This window comes from Taudactylus pleione, unplaced genomic scaffold, assembly GCF_031769625.1.
Source record: "Taudactylus pleione unplaced genomic scaffold, aTauple2 ptg000019l, whole genome shotgun sequence".
Taxonomy (NCBI): domain Eukaryota; kingdom Metazoa; phylum Chordata; class Amphibia; order Anura; family Myobatrachidae; genus Taudactylus; species Taudactylus pleione.
Genome location: NW_028284421.1, coordinates 41614854 through 41631144, shown reverse-complemented (window position 1 = coordinate 41631144; position 16291 = coordinate 41614854). Strand labels below are relative to the sequence as shown.

The 16291-nt window shown below is 41.0% G+C and overlaps 1 protein-coding gene across 2 annotated transcripts in view; it reads right to left on the bottom strand.

The window, feature by feature from the left end:
- The window catches only part of SND1 (staphylococcal nuclease and tudor domain containing 1), an 876127-nt gene that overhangs the window by 245522 nt on the left and 614314 nt on the right, over positions 1-16291 (bottom strand). The window lies entirely within an intron of this gene.

Here is a 16291-nt window from a genome sequence, read left to right as displayed (position 1 = left end):
GCTGACAATGCATATTACCAGGTGTAGACAAACAAAAACACTGCAATTAGTGAAAAAGACTGCAGAAATGGAAATATACGTGCCACAGCAGTGGTGCTCAAACTTTTTATAGGTAGTACTCTAAGGGCAGTAATGAATTATCTGTGATATTTGGCCACGATGTTCCAATGCATACACTAACGTTAGACAGAATATGGTAGCCCAACATCTCAATTTCCAGAGCACCACTCGGTCAGATTCAAATTGTGCATTTATCAGTCTATTAAGGTAGCTCATTTCTGCTTGAACCTCCATAGGCCACAAGCAAAAATCAGCTAGTGGGAGGGAACGTGTAAAGCCAAAAGAACTTATGCTGCTAACTGAATCCAGCCCTTTGAGTGAGAATTGGCAATGTTGGTGGTCCTGATGATACATGGATATCATAAGCAATTGAATACCCCAGCAAGTCTTATGCTGGGTACATCCCCGCAGCACGACCGATTTGGTAAGCAGACACACTTACCAATCGGCCACTCGATATGTCTGGCCAGACATCACAACTGGGTGGGCATTTCAATTTGGCTGCCCAGTTGTGAAGTCAGTTTTGGTGGTTCCTGCAACCAGTTTTTGGGTTGGCAGATGCGTTCGATATATCTGCAAGATATTGCATTTGCCATGCTGCATGGCCTACACTGTGTATCTGTAAATGACGTTGTTCACAGATATATTATGTGTACACATGAGCTGACACACTTAATGATATGTTGTTTGTCGTCTTTATGAACAATATATATCGCATAGTGTGTACAATGCATTACACTGCAAATTTTGTGTTGACAGAAGAAACAGTGTGTCATTGTTCTGGAACTGACTATCAAGTAAACACAGATAACAGCAACAAAACCTATTCCAAAAATATTCTAAACTTGAAGGCACAACTCTCTGATGCGTAGCCACGCCCACTCTGTGCGCACGCATTTATCCCACTTCCTTAACACACAATGTTTGGAGGCATGCATTATATGTAACATATTTCTCTTAAAACAGATTACAATTACAATCTATCCAAAATGAGTTTAAAAAGAAACCTGTATATTAACTCAGTTTTATTATGAAACAATAGCAACTTGTTTTTAGAGGGGTACAACTGAGCAACAACAGACTTTCAAAACAATACATTGTTATTATCTATGTGATTTGTTTCACGTACAGGATGTTATAAGTTATATAAATCTATATGAAACACATATCTGAGGCTGGCATAAATTTAGATTGCCACTGGAACCCTTCTTAAACCAGACAAATTGCAGATATCAACATTTTATTTTAGAGTCATAGCCTCAGTAATGTTACTGGTTCCTAGTGAAAGGATTGGTGGCTATGTCATGTATATTGCCTAATCCTACAAAAACAATTGCTGCCAAGACAAACATTCTAAGGACGCGATCCAATCAGGTGCGAGTTCGCCGCACTTATGGTACCTCTGGACGTGCACATAAGACTGCAGGCAAAAATGTGCGAGTCCAGGGGGAGGCGGGTGAATTGCCGTGCCGTTGCCGGCGTTTCTATGCCGTTTCAATGAAAATGTGCTACTTTCACACCTAATTGGATTGATCCAGAAGTTGTTTGCTTATATGTGAGAAGCAAACAATAAAAATCAGATTATTAAATGTATACAATTTTGCAATAAAGTAACTTGACAACTAGTGTATTTTTGAGAAATTAGCAGAGGGAGGGGGTGGGGGACTTCCACTATGATTGGATCTACCACATATTGCATCATCCAGGTTCTCCGACCAACCAATTTACTGAGAAAGCAGACAGCATCCATAAGGCTTTTTTTCTTTTTTTAACTTACACCTTAACGTTGTTCTGAAAAATAAACCTTTAAAATTGTGTATTTACCTTTACATGTATAGTTGCCCAGAAAATGCTCCATGCTGACATATAAACAGGTCAAAGCAGAAGAAACTAAACAGCTCTACTACATAGAAAATCTTTAGTTATCTGTTGCTTGTTCAGAGGTTTAATTTTCAGGTGTGTATTTGACTAAATGTGCGCATACGGAACGATATATCGTGATGATATGAACGATAACGTTCAACGATATATATCGTTCCATGTGTATGCAATGAATGACCAATGATGCGCGCTCCAGCTGGATGATTACGATATCATCCATGCGTGCAGGCCAATCTGCACGATATTGTGCATTTTCCATAGGGGTTTGCGATTGTTGGTCGTTCATCGTTGGTGATATCGTTTGTGTGTGGATGAACAATATTGTTCATCCAGCACACCAGTAATTTCAGGGGAGATCGTTCAGTGATATCGTTCGCTGAACAGATCGTCCCGTGTGTACCCAGCATAACTCTCACCACAAAAGAGAAAACCCGTAAACCTCATCAGTATTCAACCAAAAAAATTATTAGAATAAAGTTTAAAAGTAAAAATGTTAGAAAAGTTTTTTTTTTACATTAATATCTGTATTGCTGTGTTGTGAAATTGTGTCAGTGTATAAAAACTAGGGATGTGCAGGCTCGGATAGGTTCGAATTTACACACAGAGTTCGGATTTTTCCCTCCAAAAAACGGGACTCAGAAAGAGGCAAAACGTCATCTTGCATGGACAAACATCATCATTCCTAGACAAAAGTCTAGGAACCTATCCGAACCTGCACATCCCTAATAAAAACATTCTATATTATACCTAAGCTGTTCTATTATCCAGGACCAATGGGTCTAAAAACTATATACATGAAATAGAAAATAACATTTAAGTGAAACATTCCTTATTATTTATCAAAGCAAAGCCCTTGTTATGGCTCTGCCTATCAGCTTCTAACATACATTTTACAAACTGTGGGCCTGATTCAGAGCCGGACGCTCTGAACGAGCGCTCGCTCTGAATCAGGGTGTTTTTTTTGGTGCGTCCTCCTGGACGCTCGCATAGCTGTGGGTTACCACCCACAGCTTATGCGAGCGTCCATGATGATGGTCGTGATGGTCAAGACCATCGTGACCATCGGGCTTGCGACGAGACCCTGCGGTAGGGTCTCGCTGCCGCAAGCCCTGGAGTGATTTTGGCATCACTAGTGATGTCAGTGGGGCCGGACCCAGATGGTAGGCGTTCCCACACCTCCGTCTGGGCAGCCACGCCCCGGCACGCCCACCAAAGGAGGCGTGCTGACACTCACCATCGACAGAAAGCCCCCTTTGGTGCGAGACCCCAAGCGACGGCTTCCCCGTCGCTCGCCGGGTCTCGCGCATGCGTGCGACGGAGCAGCCTCCGTCGCGCGCATGCGCATTTGGGTACCATCGACCCGCTTGCGAGCGTCCTACGCTCGCGAGCGGGTCTGAATGAGACCCTGTGTTTGAAGATAGTTAGGAGCTGATTGGTCTCTCTATTTTCTCTCTCTGAGCTTTGATAAATACCCCTCTAATGGAGCGTACACACGGTCAGATTTGTCAGATTTGTCAGATGAACGACTGAACGATTAAACGATTTGAACGATTTGAACGATTTTACCAAAGTTTTGAACGATTTGAACGATTGAACGATTTTTGACTGCATTAAAATGAATGGAATCGTCCAAGTCTGACTGCAAACCCATCAGATGTCAGATATCGTTATCTGACAAACGGGAACGCGCATCGTTGATCGTCCATCGTTCAGGCATGTCAGATATGAACGATTTTCCTTCAGATATGAACGACTGAACGATTTTTAAATCGTTATCGTCCATATCTGAAGAAAAAATCTGATCGTGTGTATGCACCATTAGCCTAAGTTATATTATGAGAACTTTTTATGTAAGCTTCAACATTTAACATGTACATATGTAATAAACAAGCAACGGGTATATTATTTTTGGAATTTAAGTATATAGAAACCATGGATAAAAATACAAACAACCATTTGGTAGTCAGTGAAAGATTGTAAATGTTTAAAATCATTAAATACAGATTGAGCATTCTAAGGTAATATTATTCCAGTGGTATCGCTGCCACCTACAATACTGAATTAAGCTTGTGTGACAGAAACCATATACAGCCAACCATCATAACTAAGTACCTGCTAGAAGAATCTACTAATGTTGCTGTGGCACAAACTAATGTAAAGTTATTCCAGGGACCACTAAAAGGGTTAAAAGCTTTTTTAAACATGTTATATGATGGCACACAAGATCTAGGGCTCTTAGTCATCAATGGTAATATTTGCAGATAGAAAATACCAATATGGAACATAATGAAGTGGTATCCACTGTATTTTACATCCAGTGTCAGCTAATGTTTGCCCTTACAGCAGATGAGCATCTCTAAACAGTAAAGAAACCCTCCAAATCACAACTCAAAATGATTTACAAAATGGATGTCAAAACTAACGCGATTACTTGACAGTCAGTCCAGGGGTCCATTAGCATTGCATTAGTGTATGTCTTTTTTTTTTTTTTTTTTACTGCTAGTAAAACAAAAAATAAAATCAAGCTTTTAAATGCACTTTAGGCTTCCACAATCCAGGACACAAACTCTGAACGCTACCACTATGCTAGCAAGAGTGTAGAGGTTGTGAAACATTGATTTTAGCGTCCTGTCCATTTGATGTTCCCCTAATACTGGGGTAATTTTATGTGCAAGTTAGTAGTGTGATACAAAGTGGTTTATTTCAAGGGAGAATGTAAAACTATTTGTTTCAACTTTAATTCACATTTGCTAAATGTTGGTCCCATTCTGCTCAGCAAGTCTGCTGTGACCCCAAATTGAGGTCATCAACTAGTCTTGAAGATGGCAGCCACCGTCTGGACGATTTATTCCCTTCAGTACGATGTCAACATGTTGTCATGACCATTACTAACATCCATTTGGATACTGCATACCACCATTCTCATAATGGTGCTTGCAGCTATTGAAAACCAGAAACAGTGTCTCAGACTATAGTCAGTATATGTGTGTCTTACCATGTTGCTCTGGTGTGCCAGAGTCTCTCTGAGCCCCCTACTGGCATGCTTAGAGGAAATATCCAGCAATTCTTATTTCATTTCCATTAAGGGGCCTATTCATCATCACTTAATTTTACAAAAGCAGTTGAAAATGAACATTTTCACTGCAATTTTAAAAATTAAGTGTTCGGGCCTTTCATCAAGAATGCTCCTTCTTCCGGACGTCAGCGGTCTTGTGCGCATGTGTGACCAGGTCACGCACGCGCCCTAGCATCACTGCTCCGAAAGGGGAAAGCTGATTTAGCATTAGCTGTCTCCGCGCAGGAGCAATGATGAATTGTTCTGGTGTCCGCGGCGAGTTAGAATGTTGATTATTGAGGTCCCGATAAAAAACATCATGAATAGGCCCCATAATCTCAAGCACTTGACAATTTTGTATTAAATGAGCATGTATTAATTGAAAAACAAAAAATTTAATAAATGTGCAAGTTACTACAAAGCAGTATGCCCTTAAATCCCCAGTCCAATCCTTTACACATTTACACTTCTCAGATGACACTTAAAGATCATTGTCTAAAACTTTTACTGGCAATGATGCTGTGGTAATGTTTGAGCACTTATTTTACTTCATACATCATTTTAAATTTTAAGAGATTCTGCTAACGTGTAATGTTTAACCACTGTGTAATAGTGCCATATAACCTTGTGCGCAGAGCGATTGAAGTTTGGCAGATGACTTACATATTCTCAAGTGGAATTTGCACTTCAGGTGTGGATGAATTTTAATTTTCTTTTTTGTTTTGTATGCATCATCAAATTAAGGAAAAGGTATACAAATGGTATTTAAAAATGTAAAGTATAATTTTCTCTATCCCCACTCTCTTAGTGTGAACATTGATACTATATTTAAAAGCAATCAGACTGCCGAAGATTGCAGTCTTGTGGGAAGGGATTAAGCCATAGCCCAGTTTTCTCTTATACCCCTTTTCCACTAAAAATCCCAGGTCTGACCCGGGATTTGGAACATGGGTCCAAGCTGGGTCAGACCCAGGATTTACCTAATTTCCATTGCGACGTCGACTAGAGAATATCCTGGGTCGACGCCATTCACACAGCACCCGGGTGCAGTGCCGGCACTTGGTTATTATATCACCAAGCGCCGGAAAATCCAGCACTCCCCTGAATGCCGGACCAGAGCGGGCCGGCAACCAGGGGAGGTTGTCCTTCCTGGGGAGGGGATCCTTCCCGAGGAGGGCTGTCATTCGGGAGGCTGTCTGTGACAGCTTTCACCAGGCAGGGAGAGATTTCAGCCTCCCCGTATGAAGCGGGGATGGGGTAAAAACCAGAACAGTCCGGACCATACGGGGAGGCTGTACTCTCCCCCTCCCGGTGACAGCTGTCACACAGACAGCCTCCTGAATGACAGCCAATCACCATGCGGGTAACGGGTCCCGGGTCAGAAGACCCGGGTAACCCGTTTCCACTGAGCCTGAGCAGGGTTTTACAAGCTTGAAACCCTTCTCTTGGCCCGGGAAGAAATGACGGGTCAATCGACCCGGGATTTTTTTCCCTAGGACCCTTTTCCACTGAGCCGCTACCCAGGTTGACACTGCAATAACCCGGGTATTTTGGCCAGTGGAAAAGGGGATTTTTATTCAAATAAAATGTTTGGGCTTCATGTTATGACAGAACACTGCAACAGTAAAACACAAGCAGTACTACTCACACAGAAAGCCTCATTTAGCTACATATTTGCATTTAATAATATTTGCATATTTGACAGCTGCCATATTTTTATTTGGTCAAGCTTCATAATCTTCAATTAAACAGTACTAGTGTCCAGATTGTCAAGAATAAATTGTGTTACCTAAACATAACTTCAGAATCAAAACTCCCGGACATGGGAGTAGCCATCTTATATTTGTACAGTGACTACCCAACAGATGTTACAACTATATTCGTAGTCATGTGCCACAATGAGATTGTCCCTATTTCAGTATATCTAGTATGATCCAAACAGACTGTACAACAACTAGGGTATAGCTCTCTTCATACAAATGTAATAAAAAATTCTATTTTACTTAAACATGTAACCTGATTTTAGTAATGCCACAAAGATTTCCCTTAGAGACCTATTCACTTACAAAGCATATAAAGCGTTAATGGTTTAGAGCTCAGTGGCAAGAACAGCTTAAATAATATATAAGAGCTACGTTGGAAATGTTTGTAAGTGATGCACGGAGGCTGGGGACTTGTGTCACTGTATCCCACTCTGATGTGGTCTTGGGTTTTCTATGGCATTCTAATTTAACTCCCAACTGTCTCAACAGTGGCAAAAGTAATGTGGACAATCATAGATAATCTAATTTACACCCATGGTCAAATAACCACTGTGCTATCCTAAATGCTGCATTTAAATAATTAGCATACCTGACGTCAAGTGATGCAATTGAGAGTGTAGAAGAATAGGGCAAGATTTTACTCTAATAGGGGTATTCATCTTGCAGCCTACACATCCCTAAATGCCTTGCCAGAGCTTTGTGACAGGGCATGCTGGAGGGCCCATGTTGAAAAGACCTGCTCTAAAGCTTTATGCAAGTACAGTATAAAAGCTCATTGTTGAATTTATTTTTTGCTGAAAGTTGTGAACCATATACCATACAATGTGGCCTTGAAAGCTATATATCTGTGTGAACCGTTGTTAAAGTTTGCAGACTGGGGTGGGGGGGTGGGGTGTACTAAGCCTTGGAGAGAGAATGTGGAGAGGGATAAAGTACCAACCAAACAGCTCCAGTCACTTTACAGGCTGTGTTTGAAAAACGATGGGAGCTAAGTGGTTGGTATATTATTATCACTCCACGGCTTAGTACATCTGCCCCTGGTGTTCTAGTGGTGGGGATAGAGATGATACTTAAGTGTTGCACATATCTGGTTTTATATTCTGATTTGCTTCATATGTAGAGTTCTCTTCTACTGGGTATGTTGTCCTAGTCTGCTGTAAGCTAGGGAGATGACCCGGTGATTGAGGTAATTATGACTACGGTCTCCCTCCACTCAGAGTACTTACTTATGCTGGACATACACTATACAATTATCTGTCAGATATCTGTCTGGTTGGAATGAAAACCTGGTAATGTATGGGAGCAAATGACAGTCGATCATATGGTTTTAAACACTGGAAAACGGACCAAAAATAATTGTTCAAATTGGTTAAATGTGTGTTTTAACCAATTTGAACGACCACGTATAGTGTGTGGCCAGCATTAGACAATGAAAATATTGGCTACAAAGGTTTGTGGGGAAAAATAGGTGAAATGTTTTTGTTTAATATTCTCCCAATATTGCTGTGTAATATATGCCCTAATTGAATATTTGTTGGAAGTGGATTTTTATCTACCAGGTAGTCTGTATACTATTTTCGGAGCCCAGTTCTCCAGAATGACATACAATTCATTGATCATGATGTAAATTGTACTTTGAAAAAGAGGTCATGTTATCATATTTACACAAATGACACTTCTGTAATGCCATGATTTCTTATAGCACCCAGGCATTCACTTCTAGAGACCATCATATGCAGCAGTACAATTCACAGTAAGAAGGATGAAAGGATATTTTCACTAAAGCTTATCACACACACAGACACACACACACACCAACCATTTGTTCCTCAATAAATGACATTTCTACACAATCACATCAATGTATAAATTAGTGGTTCCCAGACTGGGTGAAACGGGGCACTTGCAGGAGTGCCACAGGTTGGTGGACCAGGACCAAATCAAATTAGTTAAGTTCCATATAAGAGTCAAAACCAGGGCTGGTGCCTGCCCATCATAAAATATGTGACAAACAGAAGTAAATCCCTGTCCACATAACTAAACCTAAGGTAGAAATATAAGCACAATTTCACAAAAAAAAGTAGAGAACCGCACTACTATTGCTGATAAATATATAAATGTCCCTAACTGAACCAATAGTCAGGCTTCTCTGAATCAGAGATATACATTTATTGAATAATAAATGATTTTATGCACTTGTATGCTCTCAACTTCACAATGTTGTATAATGTGCCCAACTTTATTTTTCTACAATCTAAAATTTGAGCTCACAATATCTCCAGACTAGCGATTTGAGTAAAGTGTAACCAGCGTTGGATAAGTAGTGCGCCAGTTCTTTTGTCGCTTACGGGACCTGGATTGTTCTATATCTAGAAAAAGTCATCCACCTGCGGTGGGGTTCCAGTGCTGCTGGGATTGCGACTTGCCACCACCAACAGGTCTTGCACAGGGATGTGTCCAATAGTCAATCTGGCAGCTGTGGGGAAGAAGTGGCAAGTTCGGCAAATGGCCGGCGCACAACAAGTACTTATCCAACGCTGGTTACACTTTACTTAAATCGCTGGTCTGGAGATATTGTGAGCTCAAATTTTAGATTGGAGGAAAATAAAGTCAGGCATCCTGTGTCACATTATAGAACATTGTGAAGTGGAGAGCATACAAGTACATAAAATAAATTATTATTCAATTCAAACAGAGACTACATGTATGTTGACCAATTAGAATTGAATCAGGTCTGATTATTCAAGATGAGATCTTTGAAGAGGTTTTTTCAACTGGAGCAGTGTGCTGTATATATTGTTATTCTATGTAGATACACAATATATTAAGAAACATGAAAAATGTGTATTTTAATAAATGTATATCTTTTATTCAGAGAAGTCTGATTATTGGATCAATTAAGCACATTCATATATTTATCAGCAATAGTAGCGCTGTTCTCTATTTTTTTGTGGTTTTAGCTTTTTGGAGTGACAGATCAGCAACTGACACCGATTACTGCAGCACTGCTGATTTCGAAGGAGCTTGTATATGTATATTTATATTTTGTAGTAACCAACAAATATTCACTTGTCATTGTTTATTGATAAATTAGTTATTGTGTTCCACAAGCTCCAGGTTTAGACTGTGGGGGTCAGTATACTGATAACCCTCAGTTGGTGTTCTTTTTGTCTATATAAGCACAATTTACTAAATCAAATATTTCTGAATTTCTTCATAAGATACTTTTTGGCCCAGGGGTAACATGAAAAAAAAATGCTGATAGTCTAGGGCTCCTTGATACAAAACAAGGAGCCCTAGATGGTTGGTGGATAGCTGGTCTGGTGTATGGCCAGCGTAACTTGTGAGATCTTATAATCAAAGCCAAAAACATGAAGTTATTTTTGCTGTTACAGCAATGGAAGAAAATACTTAATACATACTGTATCATGTGAAAATCTATTACAGTCCATGTTTCAGAGACAAGCTGTGACATTTAATTTTATATAGAGTAGTACAAATTCAAATGCTGAATACAATGACATAATGCTATAATGGTATATAGAAAAGTCCCTGCGTAACTTTGTTTAGCTGGACATAGCGGCTTCTAATTGATCCTTACACTATTGTTCTGGAGCCATTTTTTAGCATACTTGCCCACTCCCACAGAATTTAAAGTAGGTTTGCAAAACTGGGAGAGTACTCCAAGCTCCTGGGAGAGCGAGGAACATCCTGCATCCCCCCACTTCTTCCGTGAAGTGAGGCGTCAAGATGTGAGTTACATGACCATTCAGTGACTGTGTGCGGTGATTCCTGGGATTGTGTTGCAAGATTGCGATTACTCTATGGTAATCTCACCTGAAACTTCTACTCCCCTGAAGCCCGTCTTAACGTGGGCAAAGATAATGTTCAACACTTTGGGTGGCAGGGTAGCTATGTGGAGTCACATAGGGGGCGATTCAATTCAGTGCCATTTGAATAGTATCAGTAATGAGTTCCCAGAGCTATTCAACTGTCCCCATTGCGCTCTGCACTTAATTCGGTAGATGCAGGCTAAGCTGGGGTCTTAGACGCGGTAACATGATTCTCCGACTTAAGCACCGGCCGCATTGCGCTAAGCCGGACACAGCACCCCGGCACTAGTTTAGTCGAATTTCTGCCCGCAATTCAGGAGGGTACAAGCAGAAATCTTCTTATTGGGGTTAACAGTGCAATCAATTGAACAGCTCCATGAATGCATTACCAGCGCTATTCAACATGTCACAATTGCAACATGTTGCAATTCACTGAAATGAATTGCAAGCCCCAAAGGAGACTAACAAATTTAGCTGATTTCTGGCTTTGGAACCTGAAATGTTTCTAGAATATAAAATTAGACATTTATTGATAAAAAATAAATATATATATATATATATATATATATATATATATATACACACACGTGTGATATCTTTGTACACAGACAACTGTATTCCCATACTCAGAGCATATGCTATAGCAGTACTTTTCATGTACAGCAATCATGGTTTAAATATATGTGTCCTCATACACCAATCATTTTTGTGTGATTAATTAAGCTGGGCACATACTGGACCGATGTCAGGCCGATATGCCGTTTCTTAACGACATATCGCCTACATCACTCTGTGTGTATGCATGTTTGCGCGTTCCCGTGGTTGTTAGCGACAGCTGCCTGGTTTGATGTGCTGCACATCAAACACTAGCAATATTGCTAGCGGCCAGTGCATTGTTAATGAATGACGTAACAGTGATTGTTAGGTCGTTTAAGTCACCCAATGTTGATGGGAATTCGTTCCGATGTCGGAACGAATGCCCATCGCTCCAGTGTGTACCCAGCTTTACACTTTTTCCTTAGTTCGCAAATAGTGTGCGAGGTACTTAGGATTAGCGTGTCACATAGGATCTGGTATATAGTCACAGATAAAGTATAACTATGCATGACACAGGTCACTCATATCGGACCTGTCTTTCCTATTTACAGACTGCGTATTTTCCTTAATTTTGCATCTTATTTGCTTATGATGTACTGGGTACTGGGGATTGGTATTATTGTAGCATTTTATCTGTTTCGGCAATCGTCAGACCCTTCTTTCTGCAAATCTCCCATGTTTATGCATTAGTTTGTATGGAAAGCATCTGCTCATGGATAACTAGATCCACAAATCATGGCAACTGTGTCATATATCTTTGCTGCAGTTGCGCTAAAAGCCCACCTCGGCGCGCCAAGTCCCGTGATACTCTGCTAGGGATGGGCATCCTTTTTTTTTTGCTGAAAATGTGTCTAAGCAGACTGTGCTGGTTTATTTCATATGCGATAAATGTATATCTGTGTGCGACTGAGTCCCTGAATCTGTATACAAAATACTACAATGTAGTGGCCACAGCCTTTTCATTTCAAGTTCTGTTGTGGTTGATATACAGACTCAGGTGCACACAGATACAAAGTAATCAGCACAGTCTGCTGGTGCATTCTATTCATATCGCAATGCGAGAGACGCATTTATGGCAAAAAAATGACGCCCGATGCTAGCAGAGTAGCATGGGACCTGGCGGCTCACTCATGCCATGTAAGTTGCGCTGCGTGGCATATTAAGGTTAGATGTATGAGGATACATCTGTAAAATGAGTAAAAATAAAAAAAAAAGTATATGTTTTAAAAAGTTCTAGGATATCATACATTGCTTTTATTGAGAAACTGTTATTTGGTAGTCTATTTAAAAAGTACATTTCATTTTAACTAGAATTGGGCACATGCAGGTTCTTGTAACATTTAAGTTGGCTGACGTGTAAAAGTTATTTTGGACACTGTTTTTAGATCTGTAGATCATCATAAATTGCAACAATGTACCTATGTAATGATGGCTAAAGGGTAGCTGACACCTACATATTAGACCACAGGTTCTCAAACTTGGTCCTCAAGACCCCAAACAGTGCAGGTTTTCCAGGTCTCCTCACAGAAACACAAGTGACCTAATTATCTCCACCTGTGGATCTTTCAAAAATGTGTCCGTGAGTAATAAATACACCTGTGCACCTGCTAGGGGACCTAGAAAATGTGAACTGGTTGTGGTCCTGAGGATAGAATTTGAGAACCACTGCATTAAGGCCCCCATACATCAGAGGTTGATTGCAGCAATCGTGCAATTTGCAATCGATTGTGTATAAAAATCTTTCCCTTTTTCAATCAATTGCAGAATTGCCACAATTGATTGAAAAAGGGAAAGATTTTTATACACAATCGATTGCAGAATTGCCACAATCGATTGAAAAAGGGAAGGATTTTTATACAAAATCGATTGCAAATTGTACGATTGCTGCAATCAATCTCTGATGTATGGGGGCCTTATGACAGGTATCGTAATAGCCATCATAAGCTACAGTAAATATTACATTTATTACGTTAGTGCTGTACAATGTCTTCCAAATACATACTGTATTTACTATAGTTCCCAATAATGCATTGCTTCAAACTTTTTGATCTAAATTAACAGATATAAAGTATAAAAAAACTGCAATCATCTGGGTAAATATAATTAATGAGCATACTGTACAGTTCCATGTATTAGCACAAGCATGATTTCTGTAATATCAAATTGTAGGAAATCTGTCCACTTTAACACACTGGCTCTGAATGATAAACATAAGGATTTAAGGGGTCTAATAACCAGGTCCCTGTGATAGGAATCATGGATATCAGAGCGATACATAGTGTTCTACCAACTGCAATTTATCATACCAGGGCATCTCTGATGTGCATATAGTGAATAGATATGTAAAACAGCCAGCGAATGGATTCACTGCTCCCCATTACCATGTATAGCTAACACCATCCTGTGATTTTAGCTTGTGGTGAAAAACTAGGCTTTTCGCCACTTGTGAAGTTGACAAAAGACTGTCAAATCCATTGAGGCCTATAGCAATGGCAGAAAGCAGAGCAGAAGTTATCACTGGAGAAATCTGTGATTTATCCTATATTAACCTATTGGTCAACTTGGGGAAGCGGAGACAACTCCTTTCTCCAGCAATATGAATATTGTTCACTTAACAGATTTCATAACAACAAAAATCCTATGTCTGTACTAAACAGCTAGGACTAGTGTTTTAGATTAGTCACATAAATATCAATATTGAGAGACTAGCTGCAATTACAATAAGGCAGCGGCGTAACTAGGGTATTTGGAGCCCAGGACAAGTTAAAATAAACGGAGGCCCCCCTAAGTATGTGTGCGCGAAGGTGTGTGCCAAAAAAGTGGGCTTGGTCACATGCCACAAGGGGCCTGTCCATTGGAAAATGGGGGCGTGTCAACATGACACCACCGTTTCTCATCACTCTGGGAACATTCATTTCCAATCCATATGCACCTTAACGCCCCAAGTAGTAGTGCCCCTCTTGCAATGTCCCCAGTAGAAGTGCCCCCTGTAGTACATTGGGCGCAGCAGCCAATGAGAGTCTGTCATTGGCTGCCAAAACAAACACACCGCCGCCAAGTAGTACGAGTGTAGTACCAGGCATCGGCCGCAGTGTTTGTTACTGTGGAGTGCGGACCACACTCTGTGCGGTCCAAACTACACTGACCAGTGTCCTGGACCGCTGCCGGTCCGATGGCGCCCAGAGCACGTGTCCTGCTCGACCCCCCCTAGATACGCCACTGCAATTAGGCTTTTACTAGTAGGGTCATTCCGGGTCAAGTGGACCAATTTCGAAGATCGGCCCCACCTGCTGATTGCGCACTGCGAAATTGGGGACAGTTGCACTCTTTGAGGGCCATAGTTCTGCTAATATTGCATATTGTGAACTAAATATTTCCCAAACTTAGTCTGACATATATGCCAACCTTCATATAAAATTTTATCAAAATTGGAGATGGTCAGGTAGGGGACCCCTGATTCACTTGACATGGAATGACCCAGTAATGTTATACTGCATAACAGCTATGTGTTATAGCGTCAAATTTAATAGTACTATCTGTAAAAATTAAAAAAACTGACAAATTATATATATCTTTGCACAGTTATATTGCTATCCCTTCCCAGAACATAACAATTCCTCATTTCCTAGAATCCCATATAGCTGCTAGAACATGCCATATATTTTCTGTGTTTGCTTCGATAAGAACTACAACTGAGTGCACTGCAGAACTCACAGGATCACCCTAGTATGGTCCTTACACAATACCATATACTCTCAAGCACAGGTTCTCAAACTCTGTCTTCAGGACCCCAAACCGTGCATTTGTCAAAGTCTCACAGAATCACAAGTGAAATAATTATTCTATTAGGCCTATTTACTAAAATAAATTTGCAGGACAGCCCCCAAAAATACCTTTTTTCAGGTGATATCTGCAGATTTACAGAATCCCCTGAATGTATCTGCATTCCGCAGACTGGTCTCGGTAGCTAATACTATCTCAAAGTGGCATTAGCTGCTGTTGCCTAAGGTCTACAGATTGCAAAAAGTATCAGGAGAGGGATCCCTAGCACTCTCTACTCATACCACTCATGCACAGTAGCGCTGAAGTAGAAGTGAAGGGTTTGCATTAGGGTTGTGTACAGATCCCCTTCAGTTAATGTGCCTGGAACACATGCAAAGGGTTTGGGTAAGGGATGTCGGCATCCCAGCGTTCAGAATCTTGTCTCCGGCATCCCGACACTTGTTGGTCGGTATGCTAACCCTCCCCCTCTCCTAACCCTCCCTCTTTGGTGCCTAACTAACCCTAACCTCCACGCACCCTAACCTAACCCTCCCCCTAGCATCGGCATACCGACTGCCGGGATGCCGAAAGCATCCCCATGCAAAGGTTTACAGCTCTCCCATTGTATACCAGAGACATAAGAAGGGATAATATTGCAACATTGTGTATTATAAAGATGGGGACTGTGCTAAGAAATGTAGGGATCTATTTACTAAGCAGTGTTAGGAGACAGAGTGAATAGTGATAAGTCTGTGATAAGGTGCCAGCCAATCAGCTCCCAACTATCATTTTTCAAACACAGCCTGTGAGATGACAGTTGGGAGCTGATTGGCTGGCACCTTATCACTTTTCACTCTGTCTCCTAACACTGCTTAGTAAATAGACCCCAGAATGTATGTTTGTATGAAGACTGACCTTAGCTACAGCCATGGGGTTAATTAGGAGTTTATACAACTATGCATTAGTCACAGATAAGATAGTGACCTGTATAGTGCAATTAGCATGAGGCTGAGAGTCCTCCTGATGCGAGGCGAAAGCCACCTGATGTGGGGTGGGGAGCCCTCCTGATACCCCTGATGGAGGCGAAAGCCACCCGATGTGGGGTAGGGAGCCCTCCTGATTCCCCTGATGTAGAGGAAAACCACCTGATGTGGAGGCTTTGATGACGGAGTTTGAATTAAGATACTGCAAGACTGCCACTACAAATCACAAAATGCCCAGTCTACTGCTGATTGCTTCGCATGCCGGGAAGTTGCTCCACCAAAGATCAGGCCCCTGCCTCCCATGCACGCTTACCCGCAGATCCGTCTGATGCATCCTTGTTGACATCCAGCTCCTGG